Genomic DNA, 19,323 nt, shown 5'->3' on the forward strand with positions numbered 1-19,323 from the left:
TGATACATAACTCTAGAATTGCATATCACGCAGAGCAAGGGAAAAGCTGATGGATCCTCTAATATGCTTCTATGCCAACAAGCTCACTCCATGCTTGCATACATCTCCGGCTCTGAGCTAATACATATAACAAAGGACATCACAATTCTCAAGCACAAATACAAATTATAGCAGTTTACTACTCACCATATCAACTGAACAGTACAACACCCTACCCCTTCCCTCTCTCCCCCCCCCAAAAAAAAGTAATCTCAATTTACATTTCACATATGCACTATGTATCAAAATAGCCTTGGGGTATATAATGGAATACTGACCAAAGTAGATAAGAAAAACCAGGGGTTCAAGGTTCATACCATAGCTAATGAGAGTTGAAAGTATATTCTTCTTTTTATTTTAAATTTCAAAGAGTCTGCTGCATGTGTTGCAGTAGTAACTATATAGTACTGGCTCCAAAGACACATGCAGAATCTGGTGAGGTTAAGCAATACATACCACATTTTAAAATTCTTATGTATTCCTAAAAAGGGAAGTCTGTCTTCAATACTGCTGCATAGAGAAGATAAAATGTGGGTGTCCTCAACCAGCCACTCTAGTAGTCTTTTCAGATCCCTAAAGTCAGAAACAGTTTCAACTCTCACCACCTTCCAGGATCCTCTGCTGATCCTGATTTCAGTGGGAATAATCCACCTAGCTCATAGGGGAAACAGTGGGAAATCAGATTCCATGTCTGGGCTCCATCTCCCATAATGCACTTCATGTCATGTGACTCCCCGATGGGTCACTAGCTTGATCCACATTGTATTCTGGGAGATGTAGTCTTCCAGGGAGCTCAGCCTGAGGAAAACAATGGGCTACAACTCCCATAAGGCAATCTGCTAAATCAGTTCAATGATTTTTTTAATTTGTTTTTCACTGATTCAGAAAGAAATATTTAGAGTAAGTTCAATAAAATGAAATATTCTGATTTGGGTCAAACCAATCCAAAACAATTTTTCCATTTCAGTTTTCCCAATGGAGAGTCAAATTTTCATCAATATAGAAATTTTCCTGTGGAAAATTTTGATTTTGCAAAAGTTGCATTTTCCATCAGAAAGTTATTCCAGTGTAAAATTCCCAACAGCTTTAGTCTCAGCCATTTAAACTAATTGCCAGGGGTGGCATTTCTCAGCGTTCCTCTTTTTTATGCCTTTTTAGCATTCAGCTTCCACTTAGCAGAGTTTTCAGCAGAGAGCATTCCATCTTCTATTCAGTTATTATTCCCTTTTCACCTTGCTGCACTTTCCTTCTGCCTATTACGAATACCCTCTTGACAAAAAGAACAGGAGTACTTGTGGCACCTTAGAGACTAACAAATTTATTTGAGCATAAGCTTTCGTGGGCTACATCCCACTTCTTCGGATGCATAGAATGGAACATATATTGAGGAGATATATATACACACACACATACAGAGAGCATGGACAGGTGGGAGTTGTCTTACCAACTCTGAGAGGCCAATTAAGTAAGAGAAAAAAAACTTTTGAAGTGATAGCTATAGCTATCTTGATTATCACTTCATAAGAATACTCAAAATATTTTCAAAGAAAACTGCAGAGGGAGTATCTGAATTTGGTGTCAGCAGTCAAGATGCCATTGCAGGTGTCTTTGGCCCTGATATCATTGCTGTTGGTTTGAAAATATCCTTTACTGGAACTGAGATGACCAGCTATGACCATAAAGATTTTTGTTTGGTTGTTTTTTTTAAACACGGGCTCCAATCTCTAACTGAATCGTATTCCAGTGTCTAAGGAAGGAAAGACACAATTAATAGGCCTTCTATTCAATATGCCCATCCCCTGAATACCCACATCTTCTTCTCATTCCCCAGTTTCAAATTATTAACTGTCTTATCTCCATTTTGTTGTTTCTTAAAATAATAGAAATATTTAAAACAAAAAAAGATCAGAATGAACAATTACGAAAGTATTAAAAAAGGGAAATAAAAACAAAGGACAAGATCACCAGAGAGGTGATCAAAAGGGAACTAACAAGAAGGAGTCTTTGAATGCCATACTTTTACATTAAAATAGTTATTTCTGTTTTGCAAGAAAGACATTTTACAGCATTAAGAAATCTTAATTTCACACACACTGCCCCCCAAAAATACATTGATATGTTTAGTGTTTCTTGAACAGCTGGAAAATATCAAAGTATTTTAATATTTAATATTTAAAACTTTATTTCAAAATAAAATGAAAGAACTATGGTCTAACACTTTTATAATACAAGGTATTTTAGCAACCACTAAACCAGTGACCTAGAGTGTGTAGTCTGTATCATTTTGACTCAGCAATGTTTGTTTTACAAACCATTTCAGATTACTGGATCACATAACAAAAATAAGTACAGCTATTGTAGGCCAAATTCCCCCCCAAAATTCTGTAAACTGATCTGCATATTGAATATTGCAGTCAAATGATATTTGCATATGCAAATTGATTAGAAAATGTTTATTCAATTTTCACATGCAAACACTGACTTGAGTGTGCAAAGATTCAGGTGTGCAAGTTTTAGGCACAAGTTTAGAGGCAAGGTAAGATCCCTTTGAAAAAGTGATCCTAATACATTATTTTAATAATTCTAATAAATTATGTACTGTACTTCATTATTTTGGAAACGGTGAAGCTCTGGCTCCACTAAGCCAATGATAAAACTCCCAGTGGGGCCAAAATGTCAGTCTTTATTCATCAGAATTAATAATACCACAATTACCTCCATATTTTAGGGAACTTCACGTATCTGAAGTATGAGTTTAAATTTGTTCCTCTAATATTCTTACACTTTTAAAATGAAATGGAGATAGATAGATAATGTTCATAGTGTTTTAATTATTGACAATACTCCTTTTCTGTAATTATGACTATGTTCTTCTGTCCAAGAAAAGAACATAAAGAGCTTTGTTGAGAGAGATATGAAAAGCAACTATTAGCTACATTTCAGCTCCCATAATACTGTGTCATCCTTTCTATTTTGTTTTGTGTTTGAATGTGCAACTTTTGCTTAATTTAATACAGATACGCTTTTGTCTTCCTATGAATTCTAGACACATTTAGTTAATATGGTCATAGGAGACCATTCTTGAAACTGCAAGAGGAACAATGCACAGTGCATCCACTCCCCCTCCCCCTACCCCACCCCCCAAGTCATTCCAAAATGCCTCAAAAAGGCTGTTTTTGCTGTGTTTCTTTTTCTACCAGGAGCAAGTAGCATCAGAAACCTTGTGAAAATGCCAGTTCTAATGAAATTTTCAGACTAGTTTTACAGACTTGAATGGCTTGGATAGTTCAGATATGCATCAGAATTTGGGGGTTCTTATTCAAACCAAATATTCCTAATTTATATACTGAGTTAGTTTCCAGTGTTTGACATTCAGTTGCTCAATTACAAACACTTTGTGTGCTATTTTATTGTAACTGGAGTGTCACAGTGACCCTACCCATAGCACCAACGATTCCCATTCCCAAATGAGTCCACCTCTCAAAAAAATTATTTTGGGGCCTGGGGCCTGTTCTAATCTAATATTTTGCTGTCATTCTGTCGGATGTCAGCAGTTCTGAATTCTTTCAAGAGCCTTTTGTTCTTTCCTTTGAAGAACCAGGCAATTCCCAGATCTCAGCTGCTCCACCGAAATAGTCTCAAAGAAGTGTCATGCTTTACCTTCCTTAGGGACCAAATGATGAAGTTATATTAATTGATAACATAGGTTCAGGGATCAGATGGCTTGTTTAAGATAATTAATGCTGTTTCCCTTGAGAAACGGTTTTAAAACTGGCCCTAGGATTGGGGACCTATCATTGACTCCCTTTTGATCTCCTATGCCTTAGTTCAGCTGCCGCTAGTGGAAGCTGGGTACATCTCAGGAGGTGCCCCATGCTGGACCGGTGGATCAGCTGCTAGGTGGATCCCGTCATCCACAGTTGCTAATGTATCTCCCTCCCTCATCCCCCATACACAGAACCACCCATCCCATTGCTTAGTCCAGGCATTCACACTGGGTGTTGAGCTAAAGAGTGAAGCATATTTACATAATGTGAGATATACAGGCATTATGAAAGCAGAAAGGCTGTAAATAAGTGTCAAGTATCAGGGGGTAGCTATGTTAGTCTATATCCACAAAAACAAGGAGTCCAGTGGCACCTTAAAGACTAACAGATGTATTTGGGCATAAGCTTTCATGGATAAAAAACCTCACTACTTCAGATGCATGGAGTGAAAGTTACAGATGCAGGCATTATATAATGACACATGAAGACAAGGGAGTACCTCACAAGTGGAGAACCAGTGTTGACAGGGCCAATTCGATCAAGGTGGATGTAGTCCACTACCAATAATAAATGAGGAGGTGTCAATTCCAGGAGAGGCAAAGCTGCTTTAGTAGTGAGCCAGCCACTCCCAGTCCCTATTCAAGCCCAAATTAATGGTGTTAAATTTGCAAATGAATTTTAGTTCTGCTGTTTCTCTTTGAAGTCTGTTTCTGACATTTTTTTGTTCAAGAAAAGTTACTTTTAAATCTGTAATAGAATGTCCAGGGAGGTTGAAGTGTTCACCTACTGGCTTTTGTATGTTACCATTCCGGATGTCCGATTTGTGTCCATTTATTCTTGTACGTAGGAACTGTCCAGTTTGGCCAATGAACATGGCAGAGGGGCACTGCTGGCACATGATGGCATATATAACATTAGTAGACGTGCAGGTGAATGAGCCCTTGGTGGTGTGGCTGATGTGGTTGGGTTCTTTGATGGTGTTGCTAGAGTAGATATGGGGACAGAGTAGGCAATGAGGTTTGCTACAGGGATTGGTTCCTGGGTTGGTGTTTCTGTGGTGTGGTGTGTAGTTGCTGGTGAGTATTTGCTTCAGGTTGGGGGGTTGTCTGTAAGCGAGGACTGGCCTGCCTCCTAAGGTCTGTGAGAATGAGGGATCGTTTTCCAGGATAGGTTGTAGATCATTGATAATGCGGACATCAGGAATGGTAACATACAAAAGCCAGTAGGTGAACACTTCAATCTCCCTGGACATTCTATAACAGATTTAAAAGTAACTATTCTTGATCAAAAACAGTCAGAAACAGACTTCAAAGAGAAACAGCAGAACTAAAATTCATTTGCAAATTTAACACCATTAATTTGGGCTTGAATAGGGACTGGGAGTGGCTGGCTCATTACAAAAGCAGCTTTGCCTCGCCTGGAATTGACACCTCCTCATCTATTCTTGAGAGTGGACTACATCCACCCTGATCGAATTGGCCCTGTCAACACTGGTTCTCCACTTATGAGGTACTCCCTTGTCTTCATGTGTCATTATATAATGCCTGCATCTGTAACTTTCACGTCATGTATCTGAAGTAGTGAGGTTTTTTACTCATGAAAGCTTTTGCCCAAATAAATCTGTTAGTCTTTAAGGTGTCACTGGACTCCTTGTTGTTTTTGTAAATAAGTGGGTATTTTTCATATAATTCCATTGAAGTAATCAATATCTCTATCCCATTATCTGTTTTTATATTTATTAAAACTTTATAAGAAGTGTTCTGGTTCTCATGAGTGGTTGGAGACCAAAGCATGAGCAGCTACATTACAATCTTTCCTGCAGCCCCTCTTCCCCTTCCCCTGCCATGAACGTGTCTCAGTCCTGGACTGGAGGGACCACTTCTGTGAGTCCAATGATAGGTCAGTCTCCATGGCGATCCAATCCTTGGCTTCTCTTTTTGGTGGCCAACAAGGATACTGAATACTGCAATTTTGGTGGTGATATTTGTGATGAGGACATCTGTCCAGTGGTAACTGTATGAAACCAGAAACTTCTCCTAATGGCCTCTGTGCAGCCATCTGATAGTAATAACTTTCATTCACTTCAGACTGGGGCTAGATTCAAACTAACAACCTAATAGTGAATTTTAAAAATCTATTTAATAGTCAGACATCTAGTTTAATCTAAGCAACTTCCTTAAATAAACCAATATCTGATTTACTGAGTTTTAATAAATAACAGGTATAAATGGTTACTATAAATAATAACACTGATTATCCTGTGTAATCAAACCTTTCACCTGCTGTGAGATGCACCATATTTATGCAGATCAGCTGTAGGCCTTTCATCCATGAAATTATAGAATGTATAAAGTGATGGGCCATGATATATTTAGTGTATTGAAATTGCTTATTTATAAAAATAAAAAAAACCCTACCAACAGGCCACTTCAGAAATTCACTGTAGGGCATTTAGAAATGAATATTTTATATGCCATTTAAAAAGATTATGAGTGTTTCTTTGAACAGTAAAATTAATGGCTGATTTGCTGTTTAAAGTCATCCTGTATAGATTCAGGATAACAGCAAATAAACTAATTACTATATTTGTATTTTAATTAGGAATAAAATCATCCAACTAGCTGATGCTGCAGTTTTCTAAAAATTATATTTGGAAAAATGAAAAAACAGCAAAATTTAAAATGATTCTACTTGTTCATGGAATGATTGTAACAGAAAGGCAGACGGACATTAAGATCTATATACTTGCTGCTAACTTCTAGCCAGTGGAAATTTCTTAAGGTCATTTAATCTATTTTGTTTTGAGACACATGGGCTGATCTTTGCCCACTCCTGAAAGTAGACTCTAATGACAGCTTTAGGTGTCAATTTTGCCTACCCACCTTAACATGTCACCAGGCTCTACTGCTTCTATTTAAGATAACCATTTTTGTAATTTATGGAACAATCCTGTCCTGGCAGTAGGAGTGACTAGAAGATCTAATAAAGGAATCTAAAACCTGCAAACTCCCAATGATTTGAAGGTAAAACAGGTTTCTATTAATTTTCATGGACTGAGGGGTGGATGAGAGAGTAATTCATAACCTTTAATAAGCATTACCATCAGTTTATACATATATCTCAGATTAATGTTATTAATAACTATGGTAAATCTGGAGCAATTCATTTAAAGTACTCCTCAGGGACACAATTTTGTTTTACCTGGTCCTATGATTACACAATTTACCTGCAGCTTGTAGAAAGTGCTTGAAGCAATGGAGAGCTCAAAGTTCAAAGCTAGTGTTCTGGCTTCATTAATGACGGCAAACCTAAATATGAGCAGTTCACTTAAAGCAAAGGTTATCGGAAATTTAACCAAACTATTTGAAACTTCTGAGTCTGCAAAACTGTCTTGAAATTTCATAAAAATAGGCTATTTTATGAGACTTCTGATATATCAGTAGTCCAGAAAAGCCTTGTTTTTTTGGCACTTCTGCTTCCAGACCCAGCCAGAACCAATGTACACAGGAAAAAAACAACAACAAGGGGGAGTTATCAGAAACCTTTCAAACTTAAAACAAAGTGCAGTTGAGGTTTTTTTTCAAGATTTGGGAAAAGGTATAAAATTGTTCTTCTTTTATTCAAACTGGCTTATCTGTCCCAACATAATTTTATTTAAAGGATCTTTTCAGATATCTTTCTGCCTATGTTTACATGGGCTTGGTGTGATTACATTAATGACTAAAACCTATTTTTTCTCCTTTTAATGCTAACAATAATTATACACTTATAGTACAAGTAAAGAACAGCTGTACTTACATATGGCAGAAGGAAAATCCTACATTCATATGTCTTGAACCATTTTTCTATTGTTTCTGCATTTTAGAGCAAGCCAGTATGCTGCTACTATACTTGAATGATGCATATTTTCACAGTGGTGTGACATTGAACTCCATATGTTTTTATGAAAATATGCTAATAAGTGTGAATATAATGTAATTGGAATATGCTTCATGCAAAAGCTCTCTTGTAAGGTATCATTACAAAGCTTATAATCTACTGAGTGTGTTCATCCTATTTGTATAAATGTATCATTCTTGTATCTGAAACTAGAAAAATGAAATATAACTCTTAGGTCCTATTGTAATTATGCAAAATGTGGGCCATTAATGGTGGTTTGGAATCTTGAAGGCTCCCATAAACTAGGACAATTGGTTGTAAATGGTTCTGTTTACTTGCAAGTCTTCCTGTGAGTCAGGCCAGGAACAATGAAGGCTTGGGGTCTCCCAGGACATGTGACCATGTCATCTGGTACTGCAATCCATCATAAACCTAGTGCTTTTCCATTTAGAAGGAGGGGTGGGGACCCAGAGGGGCAAAAGATTCCTGCCTTGTGCCAAAGCTATATAAGGGGGTGGAGGAGAACAAGGGGGGCTGCAGTCATGAGAAATCCCCTAGCTATCCCCTGAGTTGGAACAAGGACTGTACCAGGAGATAGGATTGGGCCCAAACTAGAAATGAGTCTAGTCTGTGAAAGAAGCTTATTGGAACATCTCTGAGGGTGAGATTTACCTGTATTCAGTTTGTTTTATTAGGCTTAGACTTGCGTGTTTTGTTTTATTTTGCTTGGTAACTTACTTTGTTCTGTCTGTTATTACTTGGAAACACTTAAATCCTACTTTTTATACTTAATAAATTCACTTTTGTTTATTAATTCTTCCAGAGTAAGTAATTAATACCTGGGGGAGCAAACAGCTGTGCATATCTCTCTATCAGTGTTATAGAGGGTGGACAATTTATGAGTTTACCCTGTATAAGCTTTATATAGAGTAAAACAGATTTATTTGGGGTTTGGATCCCATTGGGAGCTGTGTGTCTGGGTGCTAGAGACAGGAGCACTTCTTAAGCAGTTTTCAGTTAAGTCTGCAGTTTTGGGGTGCATGGTTCAGATCCTGGGTCTGTGTTGGAGCAGACTGGTGTGTCTGGCTCGACAAGGCAGGGTTCTGGAGGCCCAAACTGGTACAGAAAACAGGCTCAGCACATCAGGTGACAGACCCAAGGGGGTTTCTGTGACCGAACCCGTCACAAGTGGATCCACTCGAAGCTGTTTCACCCAGATGATTCTTTAATTATGGTGACTTGGGGAAATTTCAGACTCCCATAAACTCACGTTTACACTTGTGTAGTTGTTGTCTAGTATGAGCAATTTGGCCTATAACAAAATATGTAGGAAAGTCAGTTGGCACAAAGTAATGCAAAGAAATAATATTTAGCCTATCTCTGTGTCTGTTATTTAGTTGTATTTGTTTGGTACAGTGTCTGGATTTCCGTCTCTTCTTTCAGAGAGAAGGAAAACAACTAGCAGACCAACAGAAAGTGTTAATATAGTTAAAATAAAGGGAGGAAAAATGTTTTAACAAAGTATAGCTTTATAGTCATCTTTGCAATGTATTTCTGCATAAAAATCAGCATAGGCAACGCACTTGAGCCAATTTCATATGGTGATCAGTGATCTTGACAAAAGCCTCAGATACAATCTATGTGGGACAAGAAGAGAGTTTGTTCTCATGGGGGTGAAGGGAGGCACAGGAGATGTTTTAACTTATTCACCATTTTTGAAATGAAAATACCACTTCTGATTAAAGTGCTTTAAGTTCTAGAAAGCGTAAGAATGACCAATGACCATGCGTCAGACCAATGGTCCATCTAGCCCAATATCCTGTCTTCCAACAGTGGCCAATGCCAGATGCTTCAGAAGGAATGAACAAAATAGGACAATTATCAAGTGATCCAACCCCTGTTGTCCAGTTGTGTCTTTTGGCAGTTGAAGGCTTAGGGACACCCAGAGGATGGGGTTGTCCCTGACAATTTTGGCTAATAGCCACTGATGGACCTATCCTACATGAACTTACCTAATTCTTTTTTGAACCCACTTATATTTTTGCCCTTCACATTTCCTGGCAATGAGTTCCAGAGGTTGACTGTGTGAAGAAGTACTTCCTTATGTCTGTTTTAAACATGCTGCCTATTAATTTCATTGAGTGAACTCTAGTTTGTGTGTTATGCGAAGGGCTAAATAACACTTCCCAAATCACTTTCTCCAAATAATTTATAAGTTTATAGATCTCTATCATATCCCCCCTTAGTTGTCTCTTTTTCTAAGTTTAACAGTCCCAGTCTTTTTAATCTCTACTGATAGGGAAGATCTTCCAGACCCCAATCTTTTTTGTTACCCTTCTCTGCCCCTTTTTCGATTCTAATGTATCCTTTTTGAGATGGGGTGCATAGGCTCCGACTCTGTGGATGCTTCAGCCCTGGAGCACCCACAGAAAAAAATTGGTGGGTGCTCAGCACCCACCGGCAGCTCCCCGTGGCCCCACCCTGCCCCCCTGCTCCAGCTCACCTACGCCTCCTCCCGAGTGTGCCACTGCGTCCTGCTTCTCCCCCCTCCCTCCCAGCACTTGGGCTGCAACACAGCTGATTCACGGGGCAGGGAGGGAGGGGGGAGGAGGGGGAACGCGGAGCGCTGGGGGAAGAGGCAGGGCCGGGATTTGGGGAAAGGATCCAATAGGGGCAGGGAGGGGGTGGAGTTAGGGCAGGGACTTTGGGGATGGGGTTGGAATGGGGGTGGGGCCAGGGAGGGGGATGGTCAGAGTCAGGGTGGGGCCAGGGGCGGGGGGGGCACAGGCACTCACCGGCACCGAGAAAGTTGGTGCCTGTGATGGGGTGACCAGATCTGCATGCAGTATTCAAGGTGTGGATGTACCATGGTTTTATATAGTGACATTGATATTTTATGTCTATCTATACTTTTCCTAATAGTTGCTAGGATTGTTAGCTTTTTTTTGACTGCCGTTGCACATTGAGCAGATGTTTTCAGAGAACTATCAATGATGACTCCAAGATCTCTTTGTAGAGTGGTTACAGCTAATTTAGACCCCATCACTGAGTATAGTTGGATTATCATTTTCTAATATGCATTACTGTACTTTGCACTTAATATTGAATTTCATCTGCCATTTTGTTGCCCAGTCACCCAGTTTTGTGAAATCCATTTATAATTCTTCAAAGTCAGCTTTGGATTTAACTATCTTCAGTAATTTAGTATCACCTGAAAATGTTGCCACCTCACTGTTTACCACCTTTTCCAGATCATTTGAATATTTTGAACAGCACGAGTCCTTAGGGATCTCTGCTATTTATCACTTTCCATTGTGAAAACTGATCATTTATTCCTACCCCTTTGTTTCCTATCTTTTAAGCAGTTACTGATCCATGAGAAGACCTTCCCTCTTATCCCATGACTACTTTGTTTGCTTAAGGGCCTTTGGTATGGGACCTTGTCAAAGGCTTTCTTAAAGTCAGAGAAAATTATATTACCTTTGTCCACGTGCTTGTTGACTCCCTCAAAGAATTCTAATATATTGGTGAGGTATATTTCCTTTTATAAAAGCCATTTTCACTCTTCCCAAGTACATCATGATCATTCTGTTCTTGACTATACTAGAAACTATACTATAGTTTCAACTAGTGCTATCAAGAGATTTAAAAAATTAATCACAATTAATCGCGCTGTTAATCAATAAAAGAATACCATTTATTTAAATATTTTTGGATGTTTTCTACATTTTCAAATATATTAATTTCAAATACAACACAGAATACAAAGAGTACACTGCTCACTTTATATTTATTTTTGATTACATACATTTGCAATGGAAAAACAAAAGAAATAGTATTTTTCAATTCACCTAACACAAGTACTGTAGTGCAATCTCTTTATCATGATAGTTGAACTTACAAATGTAGAATTATGTACAAAAAACCCCTGCATTCAAAAATAAAACAACGTAAAACTTTAGAGCCTACAAGTCCCAGCAGTCCTACTTCTTGTTCAGCCAATCGCTCAAACACATTTGTTTACATTTGCAAGAGATAATGCTGCCTGTTTACAATGTCACCTGAAAGTGAGAACAGGTGTTTCAATGGCACTGTTGTAGCCAGTGTTGCAAGATATCTACATGCCAGATGTGCTGAAGATTCATATGTCCCTTCATGCTTCAACCACCATTCCGAGGACATGCGTCCATGCTGATGATGGGTTCTGCTTGATAACTATCCAAAGCAGTGCGGACTGATGCATGTTCATTTTCGTCATCTGAGTGAGATGCCACGAGCAGAACATTGATTTTCTTTTTTGGTGGTTCAGGTTCTGTACTTTCTGCATCAGAGTGTTGCTCTTATAAGACTTCTGAAAGCGTGCTCCACACCTCATCCCTTTCAAAGTTTGGCAGGCACTTCAGATTCTTAAATCTTGGGTCGAGTGCTGTAGTTATCTTTAGAAATTTCACATTGGTATCTTCTTTGTATTTTGTCAAATTTGCAGTGAAAGTGTTCTTAAAACGAACATGTGCTGGGTCATCATCCGAGACTGCTATAAAATGAAATATATGGCAGAATGCGGGTAAAACAGAGCAGGAGACATACAATTCTCCCCCAAAGTTTTCAGTCACAAATTTCATTAATGCATTATTTTTAACGAGTGTCATCAACATGGAAGCATGTCCTCTGGAATGATGGCCAAAGCATGAAGAGGCATATGAATCTTTAGCGCATGAGTTAACTGCGATTAATCAACAGCACTAGTTTCAACGAAATTTGCCTGGTACTAAAGTTAGGCTTACTGGTCTGTAAAGGCCAGGATTGCTTTTGAAGCTTTTTTGAAAATTGGTGTTACGTTAGCTATTCTCTAGGCATCTGGTACAGTGACTGATTTAAGCAATAGGTTACATACAACAATTAGCAATTCTGCAATTTCATATATGAGTTCCTTCAGAACTCTTGAATGAATAACATCTGGTCCTGGTGACTTAGTGTTAAATTTATCAATCTATTTGAAAACCTCCTGTACTGACACCTCAATCTGGGACACTTTCTCAGATTTGTCACCTAAAAAGAATGACTCAAGTCTGGGAATCATCTTCACATCCTTTGCAGTGAAGATCAATGCAAAGAATTTATTTAGCTTCTCCACAACAGCTTTGTCTTCCTTGAGAGATCCTTTAGCAGTCTGATAATCCAGTGGCCACTCTGACTGTTTGGCAGGCTTCCTGCTTCTGATGTACTTTAAACAAATGCTGTTACTTTTTCTGTCTTGCTTGTTGCTCCTGAAATTCTTTTTGGGCTGCCTAGTTATATTTTTATACCTGACCTGTCAGCGTTTATGCTTCTTTCTATTTTCCTCAGTAGGATTTGACTTCCAGTTTTAAAAGGATGCCTTTTTGCCTTCCACCACTTCTTTTACTCTGCTGTTTGCAATGGTGAAAAACATTTTTTTTGTCCTTTTCTTTATTATTTGGGGTGTACGTGTAGTTTTAAAATGGTTTCCATGCAGCATGCAGGCATTTCATGCTTGTGACTGTTCCTTTTTATTCTTGTTTAACTAGCTTTCTCATTTTTGTGTCGTTCCCCTTTTTGAAGTTAAATGCTACTGTCGTGGGTTTCTTTGGTATTTTCCCCCTTCAAGGATGTTAAATTTAATTACATTATGGTTACTATAACTGAACAGTTAAGCTATATTCACCTCTTGGACAAGATCCTGTACTCCACTTAGAACTAAATCAATAATTGCCTCTCCCCTGTGCATTTAGGCCTAGTTGCTCCAAGAAGTCATTAATGGTGTGAAGGATGCTGGCTTGACAACATCAGAGATTTTTCTCTGACCTAAAGAATAAGCTTCTACAAATCGTTCTAGTGTTCCTCAGACCAATGTTCATTGCCAACTGTTGTGAACCTCTATGAAGCAAATTGGTTGTGCCAGAATGTACTCCTGCATTTACACCCTACACAGTATTGTAATAATCTTTGTACAAAGTATGCCTTGTGAGATATTATTTTGAAGACTCAATGTTCTGGTCATTATTGTCCTGGTAAAATGTGTGGCATCATTGTATGTGAAGTGGTCTTAACACATGTTCCAAACTGAGGTTGGCAAATAGGTCTGTCTTAAACAAGGGAATGTCTGCTTTGCTTAATTTGCATTTAAACAGTAAAACAGTTGTCAAGTGCAAGGGAAAACGAAGTAAGCTCACACAGGTGAGGAAAAAAGCAGTAAGGAAAATCCTTCCCATTGACTGTCTCCTGGTGCCCACATTGAAACGGTTTACAAGAGTGGGAATGAAACTATAGAACAGGATGGACAAACACTCGAAATCATCCCCCTCTCCTCCTGCCCATTGCATTCATGGTACCTGAAGCAACAAAGGAAGCATTCATTGGATTCTGGGAGAAGGAGTGCTGACCTAGAGGGTTTGGTCAGTAAGACGGCTGAAAGCATATGTTGAAAAACATTGCTTGAATCTGATAGTTTATTCAGTTAGGCAGTAGTAGTGTGTTAACTTGTTTTGGGTTTTTTTGTTTTTTTTTCTTTTGGAGGGGGGTTGGTAACTATCTATGACTTTCATGCCTCATTACTTATGTTCACTTAAAATCTCTCTTTGTGGTTTTTTAACTTTTTATTGTTTCATCTAATCTACTGTCTAATCTAGTTATCTAAACTGAAGTGTTTTGGGAAAATGCATTTAGGATGGCAAGTTGTCTGCATACTATTTCTATTAAACAAAAAATGGACTTTATATACACTTATATTGTCCCAGAGAAGGCTGGACAGTACAGGAGTTACATCTCTGGGGTGAAAAATTTAAGACTGGGGATATGTTGGGGTCAGCCTGCAGTATAACCAAGGCTGGTGAGAACCAAAGTGTAACCCAAGCATTTCTGGCAGGCTGCAGTTTCACACAAACACTCAGGATGTGGCTTGCATGCTGGAAGGCTGTTTGCTTAAGGAGTTCCCATGTGGACTGCTCACAATGCTTCATAAGGCACCCAAGGTTCCAGGGCAAGGGTGGCAAAGCTGCTCATTAGCCTAGATTGTTCCCAGGAATGTCACACTGCTGATGTCAAGTTCCAAGAGGAAAAGTGCCTACCTCATAAATGCACACAGTACACACTATAGCACCATTGCAGCTGGGAGATGAAGAAATGAGAGGGCATGGAGACTAGTCTATTCACACCCTAGGTGGTTGTTAACTGCTATCCCCAAAACTGTTTGCTCTTATAGAAACAGATGAAATGTATGATACATGAGCTCAGTAGCAGCAGCAATCCATGTCCAGACTATTCAATGTGCTCTGTCCCTGTCCTGGTTTCTGATTCTTGATTCTAACCCTTGCCTATGCCTCCTGGCTGTGATTCCAGTTAACTCTTTGGCTTTGGCTTCAGACTCCTGGCTATGTCTTGACTGGCTGATTTCTGCTTACCCTTTTTGGTTTAGGCTTCTGACTCCTGGCTCTGACCTTTGATTTTACTCCAGGACCCCACCCTCACTGGATTCAGCTCTAACTGGTAGGCTGGACTATTCCAACTATGAGGCTAGACCACCCCTACTCAATTGCTGAGAGAACCTCTCTGAATTAATTATTCTAAAGATAAATTTTCATCAGAGGTCCTCCAGATTTACAACAGTAACTCCACTAACTTCAGTGGAATAATTACGCTCTCAAACAGTGATAGTGGTTGCATAAAACCTAAATGGAAAAGAATGAAGCAGATGAAGAAAATAAAAGGAAAACTGCTACATATTATGGGGAAAGAATAAGCTGGGGTGGGTTGGAAGAAGAACTTGGTTTTAGGCGCTGTCTTTTTTTTTTTAACTACTACCTTAGGCATTGCTTTTGTTCAGTTTTCGTAGATATAGTAAATCTGATTTATCATTGCCATGTTGTCACCCTATTGGTTATTAGAGGGATGCATTCAGGATCCCCCCAAGTTAAAAATTATGCCACCAAGTTAAAGATCTGGTTAAGACACTATTGCTGTCTCTGATCAAGTTCATTCTCTCTGGATAAATTTAACTACCCCCCTTAGAGATAACTTATCCCTGGATTTTGTGAAACAAGTTTTAAAGAACAATTTTTTGTCATTTGAAATGAACCAGTTTGCACCAAGTTCAGGCATTTTCCAAACATTTCTTGGGGGAGCATGTCCTCTGACAGCTGTAAAAAGTTCAACTCCCAGATATCCATTTCTAAATTGAATAATGTTTATTTATGCCATATACACATTTTCTTCCAAAAAAATGTTTGCTGGTCAAGTGATGTTGCACCACTTGGTTGAGGAAAATAAATGGATTTTACGCACCCTCACGTCTCTTTTCTATTAATGCAGTTTACCCCTGTACAGAGGGACAGCAGAAGGGCCTGTTCACCCCTTAAACTCCACTTATGCCTGGTTTATAGACTTTAAATGAGACGTATGTGGTGCATCGGCCTTTGTGCTAGTCCTCTGCCCAGAGATTAATTTCATCCTATACATGCACCTCTTGCATGGGGTTTATCACAGAGTAAGGAAGAAGATGTGGAGGGGAGGGAGTCTTTTTATAGTGGCAGAATATCGCCAGACTTTTTCTGTCATTCTTAGCAACACCTGTGTATCTGTCAGCCCAGAATGGCTATACAACTATAAGGATGTTTCTGTCAGCATTAATGAATGCACCTGGTTAATTATGTTAAATACATTAGAAACAAATTTTGCTTTCCAGAAATAGTGCAGCAGCAAGAACATGAAAAGGGACAGCAAGCCAGTGGTCCTTGAAAATAATGAATAAACCTTTGTGACAAGGTGCCCGGGATGGATCATCCTGAGAATGCCACATTTAGGGCAGACTACAAGAAATGGGGCAGGCAATCCCCCCAAACTGGTGATTTATTCTATAAATTAGATTTACCAAGACAGTAACAAGAGAGCTTCTGCAGCACCACACTGGTTAACCAGAAGCCAAACACTGTCCTCTTTAGACATTCCAGGCCTTGGCTCCCATCCAGACAAACAGGTATAATATAGTGAAGGGGAATTGAAAACCTAATTCACCGTATGTTAAGATCTTACTAATCCCAAAGGATCAGACAGACACTTATCCTCACGTCAACATAAATCTCAGATTTTACCCAAACTTCACTGTCAACCAATCCTTAGTAAGCCAACTAAAGATTAATAAAAGAAGAGTTATAAATGGTTAATAGATCATATACATACAAATGATTGTAAAGTCTTTATATCAGGTTTGTAGCAGTGATGGAATAGACTGCTGACTTGCAAAAGTCTCTATAGTAATTTCCAAAAGATTGGAGTGTCCTCAGTCCATAGTTCGAAATGCTCCTTTTAGTTGTAAATCCACAATCCAGACAATTAGATCAGGAAAGAGGCAACATGGACGTGTCTTATATCCTTTGCCACATGGATGGAAATTTACTGTCCCTGTGTATGGAAAATTAACCGCCCAAGATAGAGTCCAGGGTCACATGAGCATATCACATGCCCCTACATGTTTTACTGAACCACAGGAGGTGGCCATTGGCTCCTTGCTATCTGAGACATCTGCAGGAAGACCTATTGGGTGGGATGAGTTTCTTCCATGGCCCATTGTGAGTGTGTAGTGTCCTTAATGGGCTATCAACACATAGCTGTCTAGTTCTAATGTAAATTTCTCTGAAGGGTGTCATCCAGGAATACAAACACATATTTAAGATACAAGTACATAGCCAATATTCATAACAGATACAAAGATGACACATGCATATAAACAAGATAATCATACTTAGAAAATCATAACTTTTCCATTTATAGCTTACATGACACTTTGTACCAGATTTATGGAAATTGTGTAACAGTGATATAAATGGTCACCTTATACACAGCATCACAACCTTGACTAACTACTGTAAGCAACATTTCTTTGGAGTAAGACACCTCTATTTTTGCCCTCTTGCCTATATTACACACACACACACACACACACACACACACACACACACACACACACACACTATTTACAAGAAAAACAGGAGGTATTTTTAGACTGTTTAAAGACATCAATCATGGTCTTCCATGGTAATGCTTCAGTTACTCTGGAAAAATATTACCATTTTCATTGCTACAAACTGATGCACGGAATGTCCCAACCAAAGAAGGGTAGTGTTTGCATATGAGAAATGTATGTAGTGTAAGCAGTATGACGGACCTTTAATAAACTTTTGAGTGTCTCCTGTCCTAAGTTTCTGGAAAACATGACTGCATGACAGTCAAGATCTTTATAAGATTAATTTAATGGTCTGTCACTTTATGCATTTTTGTATTGCTTTTTGCTCTTAGAGCTTTTGCAAATTACATAATATTGTACTCAGCCCTCGATACAGTTGTAAATCCTAAATTTTCAGGCATCTATAATTGGCTCTTTTATGTAGGTTAAGAATGTTTTTGTTTTTACAAAAAAGGAAAAGTTTTGTGCTTAATAGTTAGCTAAGCAACATTGCTATAAGACTTTGCATTTCATTTTGTATAACATTACAGTAGAACTACATTATGTTTATTCTATATTTGTACAGTCCTTAGACTATAATTTTTTTGCGCTGTTTTCTTTAGGGCATTTCTTCCTCTTAAGTCCTTATGCAGCTTTGTTTCAATTTTTCAGTATATATTAACCAGGATATCACACTAGCTTTGATCTTCACAAGTTACAGTACATGTTCATGGAGGATAAGAGCCACATCACCTTCAAATAGTGTGGGTGATATCTGCAAGAACTGGAAAACAATATTGTGACGGGTTAGTACAGAACCCCCCTGAGGAGCTGCCACTTGATGTGCCAAAACTACCTTTGCTCCTGCTTTCCCTGCCAGCTTGGGACCCCAGTACCCTGTCTTGCTGAGCCAGACACGCCCGTCTGCTCCAACACAGACCCAGAGTCTGAATTACTTGCCCCAAAGCTGCAGACTTAACTGAAAGCAGCTTACAGAAGGAAAGCTGGCATAGAGCATCTGTGGCATACAGGGAGGTTCAGATCCATCCCCCTCCACAACAGCCTAATTCCTCCCAGTAGAGCTGTGGTGTTTGTACTGCTTCTCAGGCTTTACATCTGTGTGCAAGGGGTTGGGGTTAGGACCCTTACCTAAGTCAAATATAAGAAGGAAAGAAACCATTCCTTCCAATTACTCAGAGCTAATGTTATAATTAGCAGAAAAGTCAAAGCAACAGACATGATGATATAATTGCTTCAAATACATATTACATAAGTGACATATTGTCGGGGGGGGGATGGGGGAGGGGGGAAGAGCCATAACCAACTGTGCAATGTTCCTTTCATTTTCTCCCCTTGCTTTTCTTATCTTTTTGTAACAGTCTGTAAACTGTACTTTGCCACTTATCCACTCTTCCTCTGTACATGTTCTGCATCCATTTTGTACCTCACATCTGACATTCTAAAAGACCTTATTACATGTTTGCACTTTTGTTCATCCCTATTGGACATTGTTATAGACTTTGAGCCTATTTGTTGCAACATGACAGACCCTTGGGCATCAGTCATTTAATTTATGTTGCTTAGCTGAGACATTCATAGCATAGACATATCAGGAGGAGGAGTCTTTTTGTAGATGTTCGGGTTTGGGGTATGGTACAGTGACTTTTTAATTAAAGTTATTTA

Source organism: Trachemys scripta, chromosome 3 (genome assembly GCF_013100865.1).
Source record: "Trachemys scripta elegans isolate TJP31775 chromosome 3, CAS_Tse_1.0, whole genome shotgun sequence".
Lineage (NCBI taxonomy): Eukaryota > Metazoa > Chordata > Testudines > Emydidae > Trachemys > Trachemys scripta.